A 22,796-nucleotide genomic window follows, 5' to 3' on the forward strand; every position below is an offset into this window, starting at 1 on the left:
TCTTATATCAGCCTCATTTAGCAAAGAGAGATTCAAATGTGTTCACTAGACAGATTGATTAAAGAAAGTCTCTGATTAAGCTTCTGTTGTTGCACAGCAATTTAATTAGTCCAAACTCACTATTCCCTGAGCATTTTCCTTATTGGGGTTTTATTGTACTTCCTAGGAGATAAATCTATCTTGGAGTCAGATATTCTCTGATATTACTGTTGCTTTGGCACTTTCATTATTTTAAAAATGCATCACATTTCCCTAATCACTGCCAAGGAGATAAGGAGTAATCCTCTCCAATTGATCAAACTCTCTTTAGTTTGATTTTCACATTCTCTGTTATACCAAGAGTGGATCTGTTATTTTTTCCTTGACCCTTCACTCATATTCATTATTGATTTTTCCTGAAGGATGCCAAAGCAATTACTGCCTACTTCTTACTTCATCCTCCATAAAAGAATCTGAAATGGCTTCTTAGGGCCCTACAAAATCAAGGGTTGTTTACCCCAATCACACAACTCGACACTTTTTCTCAGCTTTTCAAGATAAAACTTTAAAGCATCTCCTGATTAAAGTGCTTCTGTGATTGTTGCTCTGCATCAAGTTCTGAACTTCCCTCTTCTTTCCTTAGAGCTTTTTTCACAACTCAGGAAGCAATTTGACCAGACATAGACTGGGGTGAACAGAGTTCGGAAGGAGGGACAAAGGGATTCAACTTGGTGAGATTTTCTAGTTACCTGTCAAGAAACTAGTGGAAACTCCTTTGTTTCTCTTTATTGACAATCTTTTTTAGATTATCTCAATCTACATTATTGCCACACTGTGTCTGTGCTAGGAAATCAGATTGAATGTAACATTGATGTGTTTTTTTTTTTTTTATGGATGGTCTTTTCAGTACTTGGTGCCATTATTCTGAGTTTTATTGATCATTATCAGTTAAAGATTAAACAAATACAGTAGCAAGGTCAGAAAAAGGTAAGACTGACACATGATTACATCTCTAGCTGTGTAACTTTAGCTAAGCCACTTAATTTTTTAGAATACTCTGTTTCTTCATCTGTAAAAGATACAATCATATATACTCTCTGTTGAGCTAGATGTGGTTTCTAACCTTGTAAATATTTTATAAATTTCCAAATCCTATGCATATGTGTTTGGTAGCTTAGATGCAAATTTAGAAAGTATGAGAGAAAACACTTGAAAAATTTTGCTACTATTTTCTGAAAGATACAGAGAATAATATAAGGAAAATGGGTAGAATTTATGTATTAAACCAAAGATGTTTATGAAAGCTTATTTATTATTAAGAAATAATGAGAGCAAACATTAAGTGGATGATTACTATATGTATGACAAATACCTTTTTATGTGCTTTAATGAATTAACTCAGAGTCATAACCTTGAGTTAGGTATTATTATTAAGTAAAGATTATCAATGAGGAGACTTGTTCTAGTTCACCAAAGTAGTAAGTGAAGGGGTTGGGATTGTGGCTCAGTGGTGGAGCACTTGCCTAGCATATGCGGAGTCCTGTGTTCGATCCCCAGCACCACATATAAATCAATAAAATAAAGGCATTGTGTCCAACTACAACTAAAAATAAATATTTTTTTAAAAAAACATGATATTTTTCACAATGTGGTTGGGCCACATAGTTTTGACCTAAGCATTTATTTTCAGTTCTTAGTTTATCCTACAACTACATTGCAGCAGAAGAGTCTAAGTTAATTGTGGTGCCAAGTTTTACTGTGTGCAGGGGAAAGGAGAGGAAGGTATAGTAGGAGGTCTCCAAATTTTAGAAATTGCCTTGTTCACTGATTTTTGTGTCAAATACAGTGGCGAATTTAACAAGGTTAAAAACAAATGCTCAGAAAAAGCTCTTAGAATAACTTTTTCTCACTTGACTTTAAAGTCCTGGAAGGCAGGGAACACATGCCCTGGTAGAGAGGCTGGCACATAGTTGGTATCCAATACATATTTGTTAAATTGGACTGAATTCTTCTCTCATTTCTCAGCAGAGCTTTAATCCACCTGGATCCCCTGTTGACTATGGCTAGCTGTATAATTAAGCAACTCTGTGGAAACCAGCACGAAATGAGATGCAAATGCAGTGTTTGTAGCTACCAAGCAATTCATGAAAATTTCTGTACACAAGAGGAATTATATTTAATCAGTTGTGAAGCATGACCAAGGTATAGAATTTTCTCTGAAAAAAAGTATAGTTGATAAATGTTTAGGAAATACAAGGTGAATTACATTGGAATTAAATTTAGATTAAATAATTTTAGATGGAGTGGTGTAGACTGAGACAAGTGGAAGGAATCTTGAGGTTCACATAGACCACCCACATACTTTACTTTTGAAAAGCTCTGTGCATATACCTTATGAAATCTGGTGAATTACATGAGTTAAGACTACTTTAAAGATATTATACCAGTCCTCTTATTACAATATTTTCATGTAATACTAATTACCCTTATTTGATCATTATACATTGTATACATGTATAAAATTATAATACTTTACCCCAAAAATATGTAGAAATATTTGTCAATTAAAATTTTTCCATATATACATACCTTTATAATTAGTGTAATGGTTTACAAATGTAATAAAGAATCAAAATAACCCAGAAGAACAGTGCTCAAATTTTTTGTATTTAGGATCACTTTATACGCTTAAAAATTATGAAGACCATTGAAGACTATTTGTACATGGGCTATATTTATTTATATTTACTATGTTAGAAAATTTCCTGGGAAATTTTAAAATATGGATTTATTGATTTATTTAAAATAATAACAAACCTATTATACAATTAGCCAAATAACAGTTTTATGAAAACTAATCTTATTTTCTAAAACCAAAAATGTAATGAAATAAATGGAATCATTTTACATTTTTGCAAGTGTCATTAACATCTGGCATAACAGATATCATATAAAAGACTATATTGTCATATGCCTTTCTGAATTAAATTTTTCATGTGATTTTGTTTAAAGTTCAGAAAGAAAATACAGTTGTATGCAGTGCCACATGCCTGTAATCCCAGTGGCTCAAGAGGCTGGGGCAGGACAATCGCAAGTTCAGAGCCAGTCTCAGCAACTTAATGAGGCCCTAAGTAACTTAGTGAGACCCTATCTCAAAATTTAAAAATTAATAAAAGGACTAGGGATGAGTCTCAGTGTCCTGGATTCAATTCCTGCTCTAAAAAAGAGAGAGAATAAAAAGAAAGTTAAATAATTAGTTGTTTTAGGCAGGTATATATTTCAATTTCACATTGTCATAGCCAAAGTGAAGGCATTCTCACATATGTAGTTAGAAAGGAAATAAATATTTTAAGTCTTTGAAAATAATTGTACACATTCTTCTGTGATATAACAAAATTTGTGATATAACAAAATTTTAACAAGTAGTAGTTTTAAAAACTTACAGTATTGCATTCCAAACCACATTAATGTACTTTTCATAATATGTTTTATCAATATCCATTGGTCTATTTTATACTCTGAGTGGATTTTTAATCATATATAATTTTGTAATATCATGCATTGATCATTTACAGAACTTTAATTCACAAAATTATGCAAATATTCCAAATGTTGACATTTTTATACAAAAATCACATTCATTAATATCACCACTAATCTTATCATAAAAAATTTTTAGGAGGAATACTGTGATATTTATTTTTGCAGATACAAGTTTTCCAAAATTTTAAGTTTCACTTGAAAGCTTGAATTTATTCATTGGCAACAAATGTTATCATTTGTTTTCTTTGAAGTAACAGGCTCAATACATTGATTTCTCAAGAACATGTCCCATGGGACAAGAGGTGGGAAGGAAAGGGAGAGAGAAGGGAAATTGCATGGAAATGGAAGGACACCCTCATTGTTATACAAAATTACATATAAGAGGAAGTGAGGGGAAAGGGAAAAAAACAAGGGGGAGAATTAAATTACAGCAGATGGGGTAAAGAGAGAAGATGGGAGGGGAGGGGGATAGAAGAGGATAGGAAAGGCAACAGAATACATCAGACACTAGTATGGCAATATGTAAAAACGAGGATGTGTAACCGATGTGATTCTGCAATCTGTATACGGGGGAAAAATGGGAGTTCATAACCCACTTGAATCAAATGTATGAAACATGATATATCAAGAGCTTTGTAATGTTTTGAACAACTAATAATAAAAAAAATAATTTTAAAAAAGCATCAAGAACAACAACAAAAAAATAACATGTCTGAGAAATATCCAAGTCTGAATAACCATACTTTGTCAGTTTTTCTTTCAAGTGAAAATAAGATTCCATGAGAAAATAGCTAGTTCAGCTTGCAACTAAAACAATAACACAAGTTCTTTTCCTTGAGATAATCATTATACTTTGGCATGCATGAGAAGTGCTTTACACAGAATTTGTATTTTGTTATACATATTTTTAAAAAGACACAGGTTAAGACTTAATAAAATTAGTAACTGTAATGGCTCAACAAGGACATTTTAAAGTGAAACTTGCTTTCTTTGTATGCATTAACTGTGAATACATGGTGTTAAAAATACATTGACTACTACTAATGTGGTGTTGCTGCCTTGATTTATACTAAGCAACCAGCAGTTTTATCCTCCATTGCTTTTAGTTTGTCAGATCAAATGTCAGCACAGTGAAAAAGACAAATAGTGATTATTATTATGAAAATGGTTCTGAAGTCATGAAATTTCCCTGAATCTGTGAACCACAGGGGTCTGCAGACTATTCTGAGAATTCCTGATCTGAAGAATATCTTTAAAATGCTGATTTCGGGGATTGGGGAGATAGGGGTACAGACTTCCAAAAACTCAAATTTAAGGATCTTTGAAAGGTGCCTAATAATATACATTTTTAACTAGTACTTGAGAATTTTGATAAAGGTGACCTCTGGAACACATTTTGAAAAATAGACCATAATAAAAGAAATGTCTGCACTTGGCTATGACAATGTGAAATTGAAATATATACCTGCCTAAAACAACTAATTATTTAACTTAATAAAATTAACAACCCTCACTGCTTCATTGATTTATTTGGTTTATTCCATCCAAAGATTGAATTGATAGTCCTTTCATTGTGTATAATCACTTTTCATCACCTATCTCCACCTCCTTAATTATCTTTCATTTTCTCTATTTTTGAACCCATTAAGACTGTTTTTCTTTTTGAAAGCAAAAAATGACAGACATGCCTGACATCCTCTGAGGGACATGACAGACATCCTTTAAGGTTCTGGCCATGCTAAGAGGAAGTCCTTACTGTATTTTTACATCATAAAATAATCAGTCTATTCATTCTCTTAGCTCTTCTTCTCAATTATTGTTTTCTAGCCCTATATGTGCCTCTGGAATTCTGACCATGGCCACCGCACCTGAGGAATGTCAGAGAATATAAATGAAATGAATCTCACCTAGACATTTGTAGTTGAATGAACACCCCATTCCTTTCCTTAAGGATTATACACTGGGGTATGTCTGACAAAGAGGAAGAGAATAAGTGTGAGTAGGAATGAAGAATGGAAGAGAAAGGATAAGGGTGAGAAGGAACATTCCTTAGATAATTGGCCTACTTCCTTTCCCTTTCCTAACAATGAAATCTCAGAAAGTAGGACTCAGCCACTCCTTTGATCTCTCTTCTTCTTTCTCTCCTCAGATATCCTGCAGTTGGCTGCCTAACTTCAGAGATCTTTTTGAACTTGGAAAACTTCAAGCCCCAACTGAGGAATTCTTGATGCTCTGTTGTCTTGTGAAAACTTACAAGAACTTTCAGAGCTCAACCCTTCAGGCTTAAAAAGTTCCCAGGTGAGAACAGACTACATCAGTGTTATTTGCATTTCTGGTTGACCTGTTCACCCTACCTTTTAGGCCATTTCCTTCAATGCCAAGGGCTCAGGTTTTTCATCACAAATGTGATTATGGATCACTGCTGATTTCTAAGACAGCTAGTTGGTGCTAAGCAAGATTTGCTACCCCAAATACTCACATGGGCAGTATGGCACTTTAGTGTCAGTTGCAGAGCTGTATTGATTTAAATCTTGCTTGAGGGTCATAACTTATGTATTCACAATGTTGGCATAATTTCACTGAAAAGACTTGCAAGTGATAAAATTGTTAAAAGAGCTGCCTTCATCATAGTCAAAAATTTAAAGAAATATGATTTAATGTTCAAAACTCTTTGAGTAATAGGTAAGGGACATTGAAATATTCAGCACTTTAGTTTATTTAGTTTTTCAAATCTGACTTACAAAATGTGAATATCCCTACTGTATTCACTGACCCTAGTCCACACATAGATATGTATATATGTACACAGCTGTTTAAATTTTAAAGATCAAGCACTGGTGAATGCAAGAAATCCACAGCAAATAAAAAGATCCTGATTATACTTCCATTCCTAAAACTAATTATATATTTGTGCAACTAATACCTTCAGACTTTATCAGGTGTTAGCAAATACATGTATTTGCTGAGCTTGACCTCCTTGATATAAAATTTAAATCTATTTGTAGCAAAGCAAGCAGTTTTTTAAAATAATTACTCCAATCAAGTCAGGATCTTTCTTACTTAAAGTAATAACAACGATAATAAAAAGTTTGGGAACAGAAGCATAAAGTAAATCATAATTCATGAATTTCCATATTTTCTTCCATGTAAAAGAAATTGAACTGAATTTTATTTTAATAAATGACTTTTGACTTAGGTGACAGAATAATTTAATGTACTAATTTCTATATTATTCTCTCTAGGAATAGGTATTTCCTTCCTCATTTGGAAAAAATATCTAAAACTTTTTGTTTTTCTGCTATGTCAGAGATGGGAATGGAGGAGTAAATTTTCAGTCATCAAGAGCAATAACTTTCAGATACTCAAAAGGTGGCGCCTATCTAGGCCTTTTGACTTTTTATTTTTAAAATATTTATTTAGTTGTAGATGGACATAATGTCTTTACTTATTCATTTTTATGTGGTGCTGAGGATCGAACCCAGTGCCTCAATACATGCTACAGCCCCAGCCCAACCTTTTGACTTTTAAAAACACAATCTCCTAGAGGAATTGTTTAAAAGGAAGGGAAGTTCCAAGATATGGAACAGATGTAATAAGGCAACCTAGAGACCAGAGCAGGTGGGGAGAGCTTTCCTAAGTCTGACAGAGAATTTTTACAGTTTCTAGGAGTAAAGGAAAATGGAATCTACTTGCTAACAGAGCTCCAGATGTGGAATTATTAAGGAGTGCCTGTAGAAGCTTGATTATGTGTGTCATGGATTTGATAATAATGATTTGGCTCCTTGTGAATGGGTCTTGAGTCTTAAACAGACCATTGTAAGAGGCACACTGAATCTCATTAGAGCCTAAATGACCTTGAAGATCTGTTTGAGAGTGGAATTTTACTGCCTAATAGAAAACTTAAAACATGAACATTATCATACACTAAAGACTTGCATCACCTCTCAGTTTTAAGGCACTACTTAAGTCTGTGATTTGGTATAAGCCTTTGGAGGGTTTGGGAAGATGGTCCCAAAACAACTAACATCCAGATTGGTAGACAGTTTGTATAGATTACATAATTTGGAAATGTAACAAAGTAAAATATTCCTTAATTCCAAATGTTATGGAATAAAAATCATATCTATAACAGGTTCATATGTATAAACTGAGGGAGTCAATAATTGATGGTATCTTTGTTATTGATTTTCCCCAATTTGAGCAGGTCACCTTTTACTCAAGTATAATAGAAACTATCATTATATGCAAATCTACCACTGAAGAAAAATTCTCCATGGCCCATTTAATATAATGTGATCACATTTTTATTTATTTTAATTTTCTAAGCAAATATTGACTGATATAATTAAATTAAAGTCCTTACAAAAGACTGGTTGGTGTTGTGGAAAATTGGCATCTCATACATTAAATATTTATTGTGATTCAGATTATGTGGAGAATAGAAAGACAGAAATCTGAGACTTGAAACAAACAGTGCTATAATTTATGCCCCATAGTGTTATCTAAAGGTGAATTTGTTCAGAAATTTCTGAGAGCATAAAGTGATTTTTATGCTCTGTTCTTTTTCTGTATGACATATAGGATTGGATAATATATTTCATAAAATTTGTGGTGTGTGTAGATAGCAAATTGTCCACCTGGAAAACCGATTTGAACATACTGAAAAATTGCTCAGTTCATGTCATAGATATAGGAAGCTCTAAGGAAAAGAGCCCACAACTAGCCTAGACAATTTTGTTGACTGTTAATTGCTTTCTACATAATATACCTTAATCTGAAGGCTTTGAGAGTCTGCATTTCTGTGATTAGAACAGTAAGTGCTAATCTATGCATTTAATATACATATGTATCTCCAAATCAGGGAAAATGTTTAGGAGGAGATATACCTCCTTTTGCCTTTTTACTCATATCAAATCATCAAAAATATTAATTCAGGAGAAACCAAAAGAACAACAAAAACAGTACTGTATAGGCTGGGCTTGTGGCTCAGTGGTAGTGCGCTCACCTAGCATGTGTGGGGCATTGGGTTCCATCCTTAGCACCAAATAAAAATAAAATAAAGGTATTGTGTCCAAGGACAACTAAAATAAAATGTTAAACAAACAGTACTGTGTTCTAGTTCCTTATAGGAGACTTACAGGGAAAGGATAGAATCACATAATGGAAGATTTTTAGTTTCTATTAAGGAGTTTGTATTTGGTCTTTTTAGACACTAGGCAACTGCCAAAATACCTTGAAGTGAGGAGTGACAATATGAAAGTGACATTTTAGAGGATAATCTGACAGCAATGTACAGAATAGATTGGAACATGGGTGAGAGACTAGACATAGGGAGACTAGTTGGGAGATACTATGAACAACATTCAGTTAAAAAATACTATTACATATGTGTATAATTTACATTTTGCAATGCTGAATTTTAATATGTACCACTGTTGTGCTGCTCAACTATTTGTCCCTCTCAATTTCAATTTTTAAACACTCTTTCTCTCATAAAATTACTTGAATGCATGACTTCCCCAGTGTCAAAACACTCACATAACCATTGAAAAACAATGGAAAACATGCTGTAATAACATAATTATTCACTTTTTAAAGAGCATGTGAACTAAAGTGTAGCTTATTATTAATAAAATTGAGAAACATTCCTTTGCAGTCTAATCTAAGTCTTAAATACAACAATTTATCTAATGGAATAAATTAATTTTGTGCCAAAGTTAGACAATCTAAATTAATTCTAGGTAACTGGAATTAGACAAGAAACTGTGCATTTGATAGAAGAAAACATAGAATCACCATTACAACATATTGACACAAGCAGACTTCTTTAAAAAGACCCTAAAGCTCATTAAATAAAACCAAGAATTAACAAGTAGAATTCCATCAAATTAAAAAGTTTCTATAGAGCAAAGGAAATAGAAGCATTAAGAAAGAGCCCACACTTATTGTTTTTTTTAAAGAGAGAGTGAGAGAGGAGAGAGAGAGAGAGAGAGAATTTTTTTAATATTTATTTTTTAGTTCTCGGTGGACACAACATCTTTGTTGGTATGTGGTGCTGAGGATCAAACCCGGGCTGCACGCATGCCAGGCGAGCGCGCTACCACTTGAGCCACATCCCCAGCCCCAATTGTTGTTTATATTCTTGATAAATGCCATTCTGATTGGTGTGAAATAGAATTTTATAGTACTTTTGATTTGCATTTCTTTAATTACTAGAGATATTGAAAATTTTTTCATATATTTGTTGATCAATTGTATATCTTCTTCTGAGAAGTGTCTTTTCAGTTCCTTAGCCCATTTATTGATTGAGTTTTTGGTTTTGGGTGTTAAGTTTTTTGAGTTCTTTATATATTCCTGGAGATTAATACTGTATCTGATGTGAGTGTGGTAATGATTTGCTACCCAAATATAGGCTCTATCTTCCCCTCACTGATTGTTTCTTTTGCTGAGAGGAAGCTTTTTAGTTTGAATCCATCCTGTTTATTGATTCTTGATTTATTTCTTGTGCTTTTGGAGTCTTGTTAAGGAAGTCAGGGCCTAATATGACATGATGAAGATTTGGGCCTATTTTTTCCTCTGTTAGGTGGGGGTCTCCAGTATAATTCCTATGTCCTTGATCCACTTGGAGTTGAGTTTTGTCCATGATGACAGATAGGGGTTTAGTCTCATTTTGCTGCATATGGATTTCTGGTTTATCCAGCACCATTTGTTGAAGAGGCTATCTTTCCTCCAGTGTATGTTTTTGGCACCTTTGTCTAGGGTTAGATAACTGTATTTATGTAGATTTGTCTCTGTGTCTTCTATTCGGTACCATTGGTCTTCATGCCTATTTTGGGCCAATACCATGCTGTTTTTGTTACTATTGCTCTGTAGTATAGTTTAAGATCTGGTATTGTGATGCCTCCTGCTTCTCTCTTCTTGATAAGGATTACTTTGTTTATTCCAGGACTCTTATTTTTTCAAATAAATTTCATGGTTGCATTTTCTATTTCTATAAAGAATGACATTGGGATTTTAATTGGAATCACATTGAATCTGTATAGCGCTTTGGGGTATGGCCATTTTGACAATCTTGATTTTGCCTATCCTAGAGCATAGATATTTTCATCCTCAAAGGTCTTCTTCAATTTCTTTACTTAGTGTTGTATAGTTTTAATTGTAGAGGTATTTAACCTCTTTTGTTAAGTTGATTCCTATGTATTTTATTTATTTATTTTTTTGAGGCAGGATAAATGTGGCCCACAGATCACAATTTGTTAAACCCATCGAATATTCTAAATGAATTTTTATTATAATTTTCTTGTGGTATTTCATGCCTCATACATAGATTTTTAAAAAGTCAGAGACTTCAAGATACTGTGTGTCTTTTCCAAAAAATATGTTCATAACAAGAGTAGCAATTAGTTTATGAATCAGGGTACAATTGTTATCCTTTTGAAACAAAAATGACTGCTCAGTTTGCTGTCAAATGAAATGTTCATCCCTTTCTATACTGTTATACTCTTCTATGTGTTTATGTGTGTATGTGCATGTTTATAGAGGCATACATTTTTCTGTGTGGTGCAATTTAAATAACTTCTATCTTACTTTATACCTCTCTTCTATCCTCTTTCATCCCAAATCCAGTTCTATCAGAAGATATGAAGATGTGCCCTTAGAAAATTCATATTCTTGAAACAGTTAGTACTCCCTTGTTTTAGACAACTAAACTATATTACTGTGGTTACTCAATACTCAGGACCTATATCTGTTAGTGAAATTCTTGGCTTTGTATGGAACTACTACCTGGCTAGCAGCTGCGATCAAGAACTTTTTTGTTGTTGTTTTGGAAACAAAGGTATATAATTAAGACCAATTTATATTTTTTGATTAAAACTCTCTTCTAGAACTGGTTTGTTAATATATTCACTTTGTAATTAAAGAAATATTTATAACCCAATATATGCTATTCACTACTTTTTAAAAAAATATTTATTTTTTTATTTGTAGTTGGACACAATACCTTTATTCCATTCATTAATTTTTATGTGGTGCTGAGTTTTGAATCCAGGGACCCGTGCATGCTAGGCAAGCTTTCCACCACTGAGCCACAATTCCAGCCCCTGCTATTCACTATTATAGTGATTTCATACATATGATCTCCTTGACTCACTGATATCAAGCCTTCTTTTTTCAGATGAATTCACAGAAGTTAAATGACTTTCTCAAGGTCATGCAGATGAATTTTAGTTAAAATGCAATTCAAATAACTAGTCTGTTGCTTGGATTCTTGAGATCTCCCTGGAGTACTGTGTTGCATTTGATATAGGGAAGTGGCCTGTATAAAAAGACATATAATATAGGTGGTTTGAGGATCAGGCTGATCTAAAGTGAAGAAAGAACTGGAGTAATGGTTAATGTAGCTCAGTTTGCTATCAAATGAAATGTTCATCCACTTATAAATTATTATCTTCTTCTGTGTGTGTCAGTGTGTGTGTACATGTGTATAGAGGCATAAGTTTTCTCTCTGTGAGGCAACATTTCTAGATTTGACTCTAATTTACCTCTTACTTGATCCTTCTCCTATCCTCTTTTAACGCAAAATCAGCCCCCTAAAAGGGCAAGATGTCCCCTTAGGGCATGCATAATCTTTTTTTTTTTTTGTACCAGGAATTGAACTCAGGGGCACTTGACCACTGAGCCAAATCCTCAGCCCTATTTTGTATTTTATTTAGAGACAGAGTCTCACTGAGTTGCTTAGCACCTCATCATTGCTGAGGCTGGCTTTGAACTCACTATTCTCCTGTCTCAGCCTCCTGAGAGCATGAATAATCTTTAAACAGTTAATAATCCCTTGTTTTAAGATTGGTCTATACTTGTCAATCTGACTCTAAGTTTTGGAAATATTTTCAGCACATAATCACAGTCAATTTGGGGATCCATGGCATAACATGTGAGCTGCTAATAGGTAAAGAGATGTCGTGTTCTACTATGTAGTGTCAACATTAGGTTGAATATTTCTTCACCTACCTAGAGGAGTCTGTGCTTTTGATTATTTCTCTTGTTGCCTCTGCGTTTACTGATAGACCATCTCCTGGGTATGATTATATATTTCTAGGATGCTCAGGCATAGAAAGCAGTAATGTCAAAATAAATGAATCCCTAATTTGATATTTAGATTGTGAGACAATTTAGTTTAGTGGTTAAGATTATACATCTGTGGAAATTTTAGTTCTACCATCATCAGATATGTTACCTTCACATTTTACATCAGATGTCGGTGCCTTAGTTTTTACCTTGATAAAATTGGTGTAGTGAGGGCTGGTGATTTGGCTCAAGCGGCCGCACGCTGCCCGGGTTCGATCCTCAGCACCACATACCAACAAAGATGTTGTGTCTGCCGAGAACTAAAAAATAAATATTAAAAATTCTCTCTCTCCTCTCTCTCTGTCTCTCTCTCTCTCCCCTCTCTCACTCTCTCTTTAAAAAAAAATTGGTGTAGTGATAGTACCTACCTCATAAGATTTTAATGCAGATTGAATTAATACTTGTAAAGTACTAAACAAGTATCAAGCTTATAATAACATATATAATACATATTATTCTTTCTATTTATATACTGTAAAGTACTAAACAAGTATCAAGTTTATTATATATATATATATATATAATATATATATATATCCTACTATTCTTTCTTTTTATATAGAAGTTATGCCCCTTTGGTCTAATCAAAAAGAAAAGTTCAGACTTCCCCTTCTCAGAAAGCATAGTAGAAAATCTAAATGGCACAGACCTAGGAGTCATAATGCTCCTGCCCCTACCTCTTGTGACATGTATATATTTTGAAGAAACAATACTTGACATGATATTTAGGAGAATAGGTTGGCAGTAGATTTATTATTTAATGTTAGGTTAATGTTTTAGTTAGCTTTTCATCACTATAACCAAAAGACCTGAGAAGAACAACTTAGAGGAGGAAATGTTTATTTTGGCTCATAGTTTCAGAGATTCAGTCCATGGTTGTTCAACTCCATAACCCTATAACCTCATGGCAGTAGGGTATGACAGGGAAGAACTTCTTAGTTTATGACAGCCAGGAAGTGGAGAGAACTTGAGTGTAATGTTGTAGGGATAATGTGATTTCCAAAGACATGCCCCCAGTGTCCTACTTCCTCTAGCCATGTCCTAGCTGACTACAGTTACTACCCATTAATATATTCAAATTATTAATCCATCAATGAATTGACCCATTGATTAGGTTATGACTCTCATAATAATTTCACAACATTTCATTGTTTCATACATGAGCTTTTGGGAGATATCGTATACCTATAAAATAATATTCCTCCCAGGTCCCCAAAATCTCATGCCCATTTCATAATGCATAATTAATTTAATCCATTTCTTAGAGTACCTTAACAGTTACAATATTAACAGTTATAGCATTGCAGAAAAGTTCATGTCCAAACTTTCATCTGAGACAAAAAGCAAACTCTTGGTTATGAGCCCATGAAAGATCAAAAGCAAGTGACATATATCCAATGTCAGAATCTGGAATACATAACATCCTGATGTTATCTCCAAAGGGACTGTGTACCTCTGCCCCTATGGCATCTCTCTTGGATTGTTTCTGCTTGAATTTTTGCAGTGTTCCTTGGCAGACATTCTACATTACTGACAGCTCTTACTCTCAGTAATCTCTTGAGCTTCAGCTTCCTTCTCACATCTTCACACATCCTCCCTCAGGGGTTTCCTGTGGGAAGTCTCACCATGGTTCATTTTCCTGGCCTCCCAGACCTTCCTTTGAAATTTTGGTGGAAGCTTGTGTGACCCCCTAAATTCAGCAACCTACATTCCTGCAGAACCAGTGCCATGTGAATGATGCCATAATCTACTGCCCTCATAAGCAGTAGCCAGGCCACCTCATCATGATGGCAGTGGCTTCTGACTGTCTGAGTGATTGAGCATGGTAAAACTTTCTAAGCCCCCTGTATGAACAGACTGCTCCCATGTGCTCTTTTCAAAGGAATTTTAGGCTCTATGCTCTTGAGCTTGGCATGGGTATGGTCTTGCCAATTCTTGAGATGCTCTTGAACTACCTTTCCTATTATCTCTGTGTGAATTACTTAGCATCTCTTTAATGCCTGTAATCTCTTCACAAACCATATCATCTTTGGCCTCAGTTTGACACACTATTTTTTTTAACAAATTGCAAGTTTTTGAAATATTGCTGTTTTTATTTTTTCTGACTTATAGACAATTTAATCTAACATAATATCTAAAATGATTTTTATTATGGTAGTAGGACTTTCTCTGGATCCTTTAACATAAGAATCTACCATAATTAGGCCAAGAGGCATTTACCTCTTTTCTATATCTGTTGTGCATTATAAGAACTGCTACCTCAAATAGTTTTCAAGGTGAAGGTCATTAAATTGGACAAATCTGTAAGAATAGAACTGCCTCTGCCAGCAAAATATTTAGGCAGGTATCTGGAATATGTGGACACTGATTTCAAGAATATGACACTCCTTCTAATTCATATAGGTATGTATGCCATAAGGTGTTCTGATTCAAGAATTATAAAAGCTCATTTGAGAGGGGTTATAGACTTAATCTGAGTAATTCATCATTTTACAGCTAGTTGGATTAATCAGGCCAAGTCTACATTAGCAAAATGAAGGTGATGAACCAAGTTAATTATCTGGACTACAAGTCAATAAATTTCAATTGCTTCCATTTCCTGGATCTTTCTGGTGAAAGCTTAGTCTGTCTTGAATTATTTGGATAAATTCCTCAGATTAACATTTCTCCCTGACAATGAAGCCCTTAAGGCAAGGGGTCTAGTAAGTTTTACATAGGTCACAGGCATAACAGAAAAAAAGACTTATAAACCTTGGACCACACTGCTTTATCAAGTCTCCTTGTAATGCCATGTTGAAACCTCTTAACATTGAAATGCACACATTAACTATTTCCTTAGAAAAAAAGAAAGAGGCTTCTAATAAATATGATGGGTTCAGAGGAAAAGATGAGTAGAAATAAAAAATATTCTTTTCTAGTAGAGAATAAGGAGTATTGATTTTACTGGCCTTAATAGCTATCACTAGGCCTGAATAGATGTGCTTCCTTCTTCATTTTGCAAGTTTCTGTGAACTCACTTTAGCACAAGTACAAGACACAGACAAAGCCTATTGAAGGCAACATCATTAAGTAGATTAAATTTCATTTGACTATTGTGCCCCCCTTTTCCTTTGTTTTGCTGTTCCTAATGCATTCCTAGATATCCAAGAGCATTTTATTAATTGTACTGTCTCCTTTCACATTTTTATAGGATTTCATCCTCCTATGACCTGACTCTTCCCATACATATTTGAGCTAAGGTTGTTGATAGCACATAATCACTTATGAAATAACATTTCCCCAAACTATATTTACACTGGCTTTCACTCATGGGAGTGAATCAAGTGAACTTTCCAGTTACTGGTAGAACTAGTGGGAAAGAAACTTCAGGTCACAGATGTGTTTCTGGTATCTATCAACTCATTCCATGAAGGTGACTGCATATTTACTCTTGTATAATGATGAAGCACATATATTTTACTATGGTCCGTTTTTTGGAGTTTGACTTTATATTTTTCAGCCACATTTTAACCTTAACCAGAACACTTTTATAGATAGAATCTAGGAACTAATGCCTCCTAAACTTGAATGCAGTTATGATCCACCTTGGAAAATTCCAGTAGCAATGAAGTTAGACATGGTTTTTCAGGGTGGGGACTAAGATTCTGCATGTCTAACAAACTCCTAAATTATACAGATGTCATTAGTCTGTGAAACACAGAAATAGCAGAAGTCTTATATAGAAGGTGTTTTCAAACTGTATTCCATGGAGCCTAAGATTCTGGGAAGGTGAATTCAGAAGTGTGAATGGGTAGCCAAGAACATAAAACTCTTTTAGATCTTTTCTTACTCATTTTTATGTCAATATGTTACATTTGTCTGCTTAATATAATGGGGTTCTATATAAGATTTTAAAGAGAAAATATGGTTTGGTTGCTAAAATGCAAATAAACAGCAATAGGAATATAAGTGTTTCTCAAAATAAACATTATTCAGTTGGGCCAATTTGTAAGAAAAAATGAAATGAAACAGGTAGGTATCTTTGGGATATTTGGGTCTTAATATGAGTATACCCTGATTAAACTCCAAATTTACTAGTGGATGTATCCATAGAGAAAAATAGATTTCATAAAATGGAAAATAAATTTTGGCTATGGTTTCCTGCTGGCCAACTTGTTGCTATAATGGAAAGAAGATGGAATTCAGTGTGAGGAGATTTCCAATACTAAAATAAGTTCTCATCTCTGAATGTGTGTCTTCTCCAAGATGAGGGAGAGAATGATCCCCACCCTAATACTCTACAAATTTACTTGAAAATGGAATTGAATGGTAAGCAGATTGTTACAGGGCCAGGGCAGAAGCAGGGGGAGCTGTTAGGAGCCTATTTCAATAATCCAAGTAAGAAATAATGATGGTAGAGATTGTCTTGCTAAGCAGCCATATTCTGTTTTTTCAATGAAAAGATGGCAATATCTTTGATGAAATGGAAGTGGAATATCAGAGAAAGTTTATTTATTAGGATACTTTCACATTTAACATTTTTAAAAGGAAATAATATATATATAAAATGGTTAATTTTGCTTATATTGATATAAAAAGCTGGATTTGTTTCCAGGAGAGCAAGAAATGTTCAGTGTGAATCAGATCCACATAGATTCCTGTTAGCTCACATGATATTTTGCCACACACACACTGTTTTCCATTTATCTCTGTTCCTCTTCCTAAATTGAGGCTTGTTTTTTAGAAAAGAACAATAGGACTAATGAGGGGACCATGAGCCTTTATGGATATTTGATAGATTGTTGATCTAGAATGAGGATTCACATCTTGGATACAGTTGTGGAAATAACTGAAATGAACTGGAAAATTTTTAAGAAATTGTGTTTTTCCTCCCTCAGCTCTATGTGAATACTCTGCACTCAGTTACCTAGTCAATATCTCTTCAAGGCTGTTGAATTCTTGATGATAAAAATCAGTGAAGTATAATTCTCCTCTCAGGTGTACTTCAATTTCTATAACCCTTGTGTGGCTGAATGCTAGGTTATGGCAGAAAGGTTGTATTTATCTTGATTTACTTATAAGTCAATGCCTATTTTAGTCATCTTTCCATATTTTAAAAAAGCATTTACTGAGTTCATACTAGATGTTAAACACTGGTGTTAAAATCCCAAGATTCAAGGGCTGGGATTGTGGCTCAGCAGTAGAGTGCTCGCCTAGCATGTGCAAGGCCCTAGATTCAATCCTCAGCACCACATAAAAATAAATAAATAAAATAAAGGTATTGTGTACAACTACAACTAAACAATAAATATTTTCTAAAAGCCCAATATTCAAAGAAAGTTAAAGCACAGTGTTGTTTAAAGGAATATACAGACTACTGAATGATAAAATAAATAGACATATATACTATGTTGTTAATTTCTTTAAAATATGCATAGGAGTTATGGATACATAGGGTAGGAACATGAAACCCAGACTAGAGGTTCAGATATATCTTCATGGAAGCAGTCACTTATAACATGAGTTTAAAAAGACTAGTAGGAATTAGCCAGATGAAAAGGGAACAAATTGAGAAGAACATTCTTCTAGATAGACAGGGCTGCATGTGCAATGGCATAGAGATGTAACATGCCATGTTCAGAGAACAACCAATAGCTGAGTATGGCTGGGGTTATGAGTATCTGTAATGTGTACCAGAATATGAGGCTTGAGAGGAAAGCAGAATTAATAGAATGAATGGGCTTATTTACTAAGAGGTTTTAGTTTTATAAATAATGAGAGCTAATATTAATAAGCTTACTATGAACCAATTACACCAATTACTGTGTGTGTATATGTGTGTGTGTGTGTTTGTGTATAACATATAACCCCAGCCACACTAAAATACCATTTCTTATTCTATGGATGAAGAGACTGAAGCTCAGAGAGACTATGTAATTTCCCAAGGTTATTAAGTGACAGATCTGGAATTCAGATGAAATCAGTTTGTTCAAGAACTCTTCTTCTTAACCAATAATCTCTATAAACTCTATAAAACCTGAAAGATACAAAGAATCTATGTTTCTTTGACACTTGTCCCATTTATAAGAAGTTGAAACTCTGCTTTCTTTCTTTTCTTAAATCTCAACCAGTTATACAATTGCTTAAACCAAAAGAGTGTATAGAAAAGGAGATTCTTTGCCAGCTTCTAAGCCTAGGGCATAAGCAACTTGTACCTTCCAATTTTTGTCTCATGGTATGCTCTCTTAGGAAGGCCTGAGTCCACATGCAGGTGCTTTTATTGATAGCCTCAGATGAATTCAACCATTCAGTCATCCCTGCCAAGATACAACTTGTACAAATGAAACCATTTTGGATTATCCAGAGCAGTTGATCCATCTGATAAATACCACTGGATGATCTTAGTTGACACTACATGGAGCGGAGGAGTTACCCAGCCTAGTCCTGCCTTAATTCCTGACACAAAAATATCATGAAATTTGATATAATATTGTTATTTTAAGAAAGGATATTTTGGCAGAATTGATTGGAAGTAATACATAAATATGGCTATATTATTAAAGGATTCTAATCAGGTCAGGTATCTGTTAAATTTACAAGAAATAGTTATTCAACCTAAAATGCCTGGCACATAGCAGGTACTTAGTAAATGAATGACTGAATTCAATATATACATAGTAGTTTTCAATGTTCATTTTTGTGTGTACATGAAATTCAGTGCCCTGTAAAGGTTGCTGTGATGAAAATCTAGCACTGAATAGTCTGAGAAGACTAATCTTTCCATTATCCTTTGGGACTTGCTTTTTTGTCACAGTGGTAGGGGATTTTGCAAGAACTATCTGGTTTTTGAACTGCTTTAAACACTAGAATTTCACTCTTTAGAGGTCAAATTCCCACTTACCCTTCATCCTTGGCATGTGTTTTTGGTGGATGATTCCCTTTGCACTTTCTTTTAGCTTCTTGATAGAGCAGAGGGAATCAGGGAGCTAAGAAAAGTGACATATTTCCCTAAGTGCAAAAGTTGTTTTCAACCAAATGTCAGTTTTAGCAGGTGGAGTAAACTATGAAATGCAACATCTGAGTACTGGGTGACTTTTAAAATCCCTAAATGCCCATTGCAACTTGGAATGTGAGGCATGAGGGTACACCTGATTGGATAGCAATCTCAATTTTTCCCCACAAAAGTTCCCAAATACAGATTTACATCTAATCTTGGATTATGCAGTTTAGAAGACTTCAATACATACTAACAAACAATAAAATGTACTTTAAACTGTCTAAAGCCTGGCTTTAAAATGCATAGCATTTAATTTGGAATGGAATTCTGGATCTCTTAAATTTGGGAAAGAACTCAGCAATGTGAGTGATATATTTAATGTTTGGTTGTTTTGAAATCTACCCTATCTTGTCATTATAAGATAGTTTTTACTTTTGAAAGAGACCTATCTTCTTCCTGCTAAAATCATTCTCCCTCCCTCCCTCTCTCCCTTCCTTCCATCCTTCCTTCCTTCTTCCCTCCTTCTCCATTTCTTTCTTCTCTGTTTCAAACATAGACTTGTCTCAGAAGAATAAAGATTTATAACCTAAGTTAATCATTCACTTTTCACCAGCTCAAAGGCATATCTTTGCCAAGAGAGCTTTAATATTTCCCAGAAACTGAAAGAAAGCAAGTAATGTCACTCTACTTTCTGGGATGAAATGTGAAGAGTTCATCTCAAGTGCCAAGGAGACATGGGTTGAAATGGACACAGTATCCAATTTGGCTTATCATTCTAACCCAGATAGTAAGGCAGATTCACATACTTTCTGTCATAGAAAAGGTAGATAAAAAGTGGAGGCAAGGCAGAGACATTTTTTGAGTGGAGTAGAAAATAGCAGTATTAACCATTACAGCACAGCAGAAGCTAGAGCTCTGCCATCAAATCTGTTGTTTCAGTTCCGTGAACTAAAGCTAATTCTGTGGGAATATCTATGGGTAATAGAATACACAGTGATTTGAGATTATACAGCTTTCGAGTAAGCCAGGCTTGCTGCAAGTATGCAAGTATGAAAGTATGTCTTAGACTCATAAGCCACTACATGATTTTAGTTAAGTCCCTACACTATTCTGAGCCTCAGTTAACTCATCCACAAAATGGGAATAATTTCCTTGTGTATGCATAGATACTCTTATATTTTTAAAATGGCAGTAAACAGTTTAATTTCAAATTCTTGCCCTGTATTCAAATTGGTTTATATATGACATACAGACCACAAAGACACAAGATGCAGATATTTTTGCCTCTTGAATATTCATAATCCTTCCAATACATGGAACATTTTAAGGATCCACACATTTACAAATCTTATATCTTTCTTCCAACTCCTTTAATATGCTTTTGAATGGAATTTCACTTATTTATAACTTCTTATAACCTCACTATTGCCTAATTTTCTCATAAAAGAGATCAACTGCATCTATAGGTTTGGGGTAAGAATTAAGATGATATGAACATCTAGAACAAAGCCCAGTATGTAGCATGTGCTCAATAAATATTTATTTTCTGTGATAGTTCATTTTGAAGTCAAGATGTATCTTTCTTCATTGATGTGTATGTACTTACTCTGTCATAGTAAGAATGGGTAACCCTGGGTTTAGAACTTTGAAATTACCATTATATATAACAGGTATCTGTGTAGGGTCTGTGTTGAGCTCCAGGATCAGACTAAAAATCAACAACCATATCTGGCCCAAAGAGGACCAACCAAATCTATGACCTTGGCTGTTTGCCTTTTTATTACAATGAAGGCAAAGCCAAAAATCAATGTTTTGGGTGATCATATGGATGACATGTATGTTAGATGAACAACTAACTCTATTTATTTATTAGGGGAACTAGTTACTTGTCTGTTTCTCCTTCTTAAAGATTAGTGCCAAATTCTTTTAAGATCTGCCTGGAAGCAAATGAGCAGCATCTTTTGTTAGGTGTGTGATGTCTCAGAGGGTCTTGGTCAATTTTTCCCAATTCATTTTATTCTGACATGAATTGTTTTTTCTCCAGAGAATCATGGGTTGTCATACTCTCATTCCCTACCCTTTACCTACCCATGGCAAATTAAATTGATTATTATGGGATTCATACCAGTTAATCTTTTATGAATCCTCCACAGCAAATATTAACTTTCCCAAACCATAATTACTCAACAAGCTAATTGGTCATGTCAGGAGTTTGTAACTGGCTAAACCAAGAGTTCATAATTTGGCTTTTGCTAAACTGAAAGCTGTAGGAAAAGTAGAGCACAATGGGTATTCATATAAGTATAGTTTTAGTAAAGATGAGATGGGTCTCATGAAATCTACTTACTATCTGTGATTAAACATGTCCTTTCATAGAAACTGAAATTTTTTATGAATTTAACTACAAAATTCTAACTTGTCTTCTTCCCTCTAAGCCCTCTGGCTAGGGCAATAAACTCATGAGTAAATAAACAGTTTAATTCCAACCACTAGGAAACAATCAAGGCTGTATCCAATACACATGGATCATTTGAGTCATCTTGCAACTTTTCAAAATGTTTTTTGTTTCAATTCATAGGTTTGAATTTGTTACATAGACTTATCTCCTTGCACACTTACAAAGAGATACCTTTTCTTAGATATATTGTTTTCCTCTTCCCTGAGGACTGACTTTTCTCTTGGTATATTTCAGATGAGATAAAAGGAAAGAAAAGAATAGGCTTGAACTTTTTAAAGTCAAAATTGACGTATTGGCTGAAATCAAGCCTTGGATGTACAGATTAGGTGGTAGGTCTCTGAGAATTTCATTTCACATGCACAAACATAGAAACCCACACCTATATACACATCAAAAGATAAAAATTCTAGGGCAATAATTTTATCTTTTATGTGAAATACAGAATTTTATTTTGTTCTTCTATGATAAGTGCATTTCAGAACATATATTTGCATTTCCAAAATCATTTTGTTTAGTTATCATAATAAAGTATTGCAATGCTGAGTCAGAAATCATTACTTTTATGTCCAGCCAAAATGGTGAGTAAAAATTGCGCATGTTTTTATTTTGTATGTATGTAATATTTACATATGAACATATGTGTTTGTTTCATCTATAAAATACATAAAAGTATATAAAATTTTAAAAACACATTAACGTTGGTTTCTGTAAATA

General features: G+C 34.0%; 1 long non-coding RNA gene across 1 annotated transcript in view; it reads left to right on the top strand.

Annotated features, from left to right (window-relative positions):
* The window catches only part of LOC144371690 (uncharacterized), a 470,318-nt gene that overhangs the window by 424,988 nt on the left and 22,534 nt on the right, over window positions 1–22,796 (top strand). The window contains exon 6 of the long non-coding RNA XR_013431687.1: window positions 5,672–5,820. This is a non-coding gene — a long non-coding RNA (uncharacterized LOC144371690). The remainder of the gene's footprint in view (window positions 1–5,671; window positions 5,821–22,796) is intronic.

This window comes from Ictidomys tridecemlineatus, chromosome X, assembly GCF_052094955.1.
Source record: "Ictidomys tridecemlineatus isolate mIctTri1 chromosome X, mIctTri1.hap1, whole genome shotgun sequence".
Classification (NCBI taxonomy): Eukaryota; Metazoa; Chordata; class Mammalia; order Rodentia; family Sciuridae; genus Ictidomys; species Ictidomys tridecemlineatus.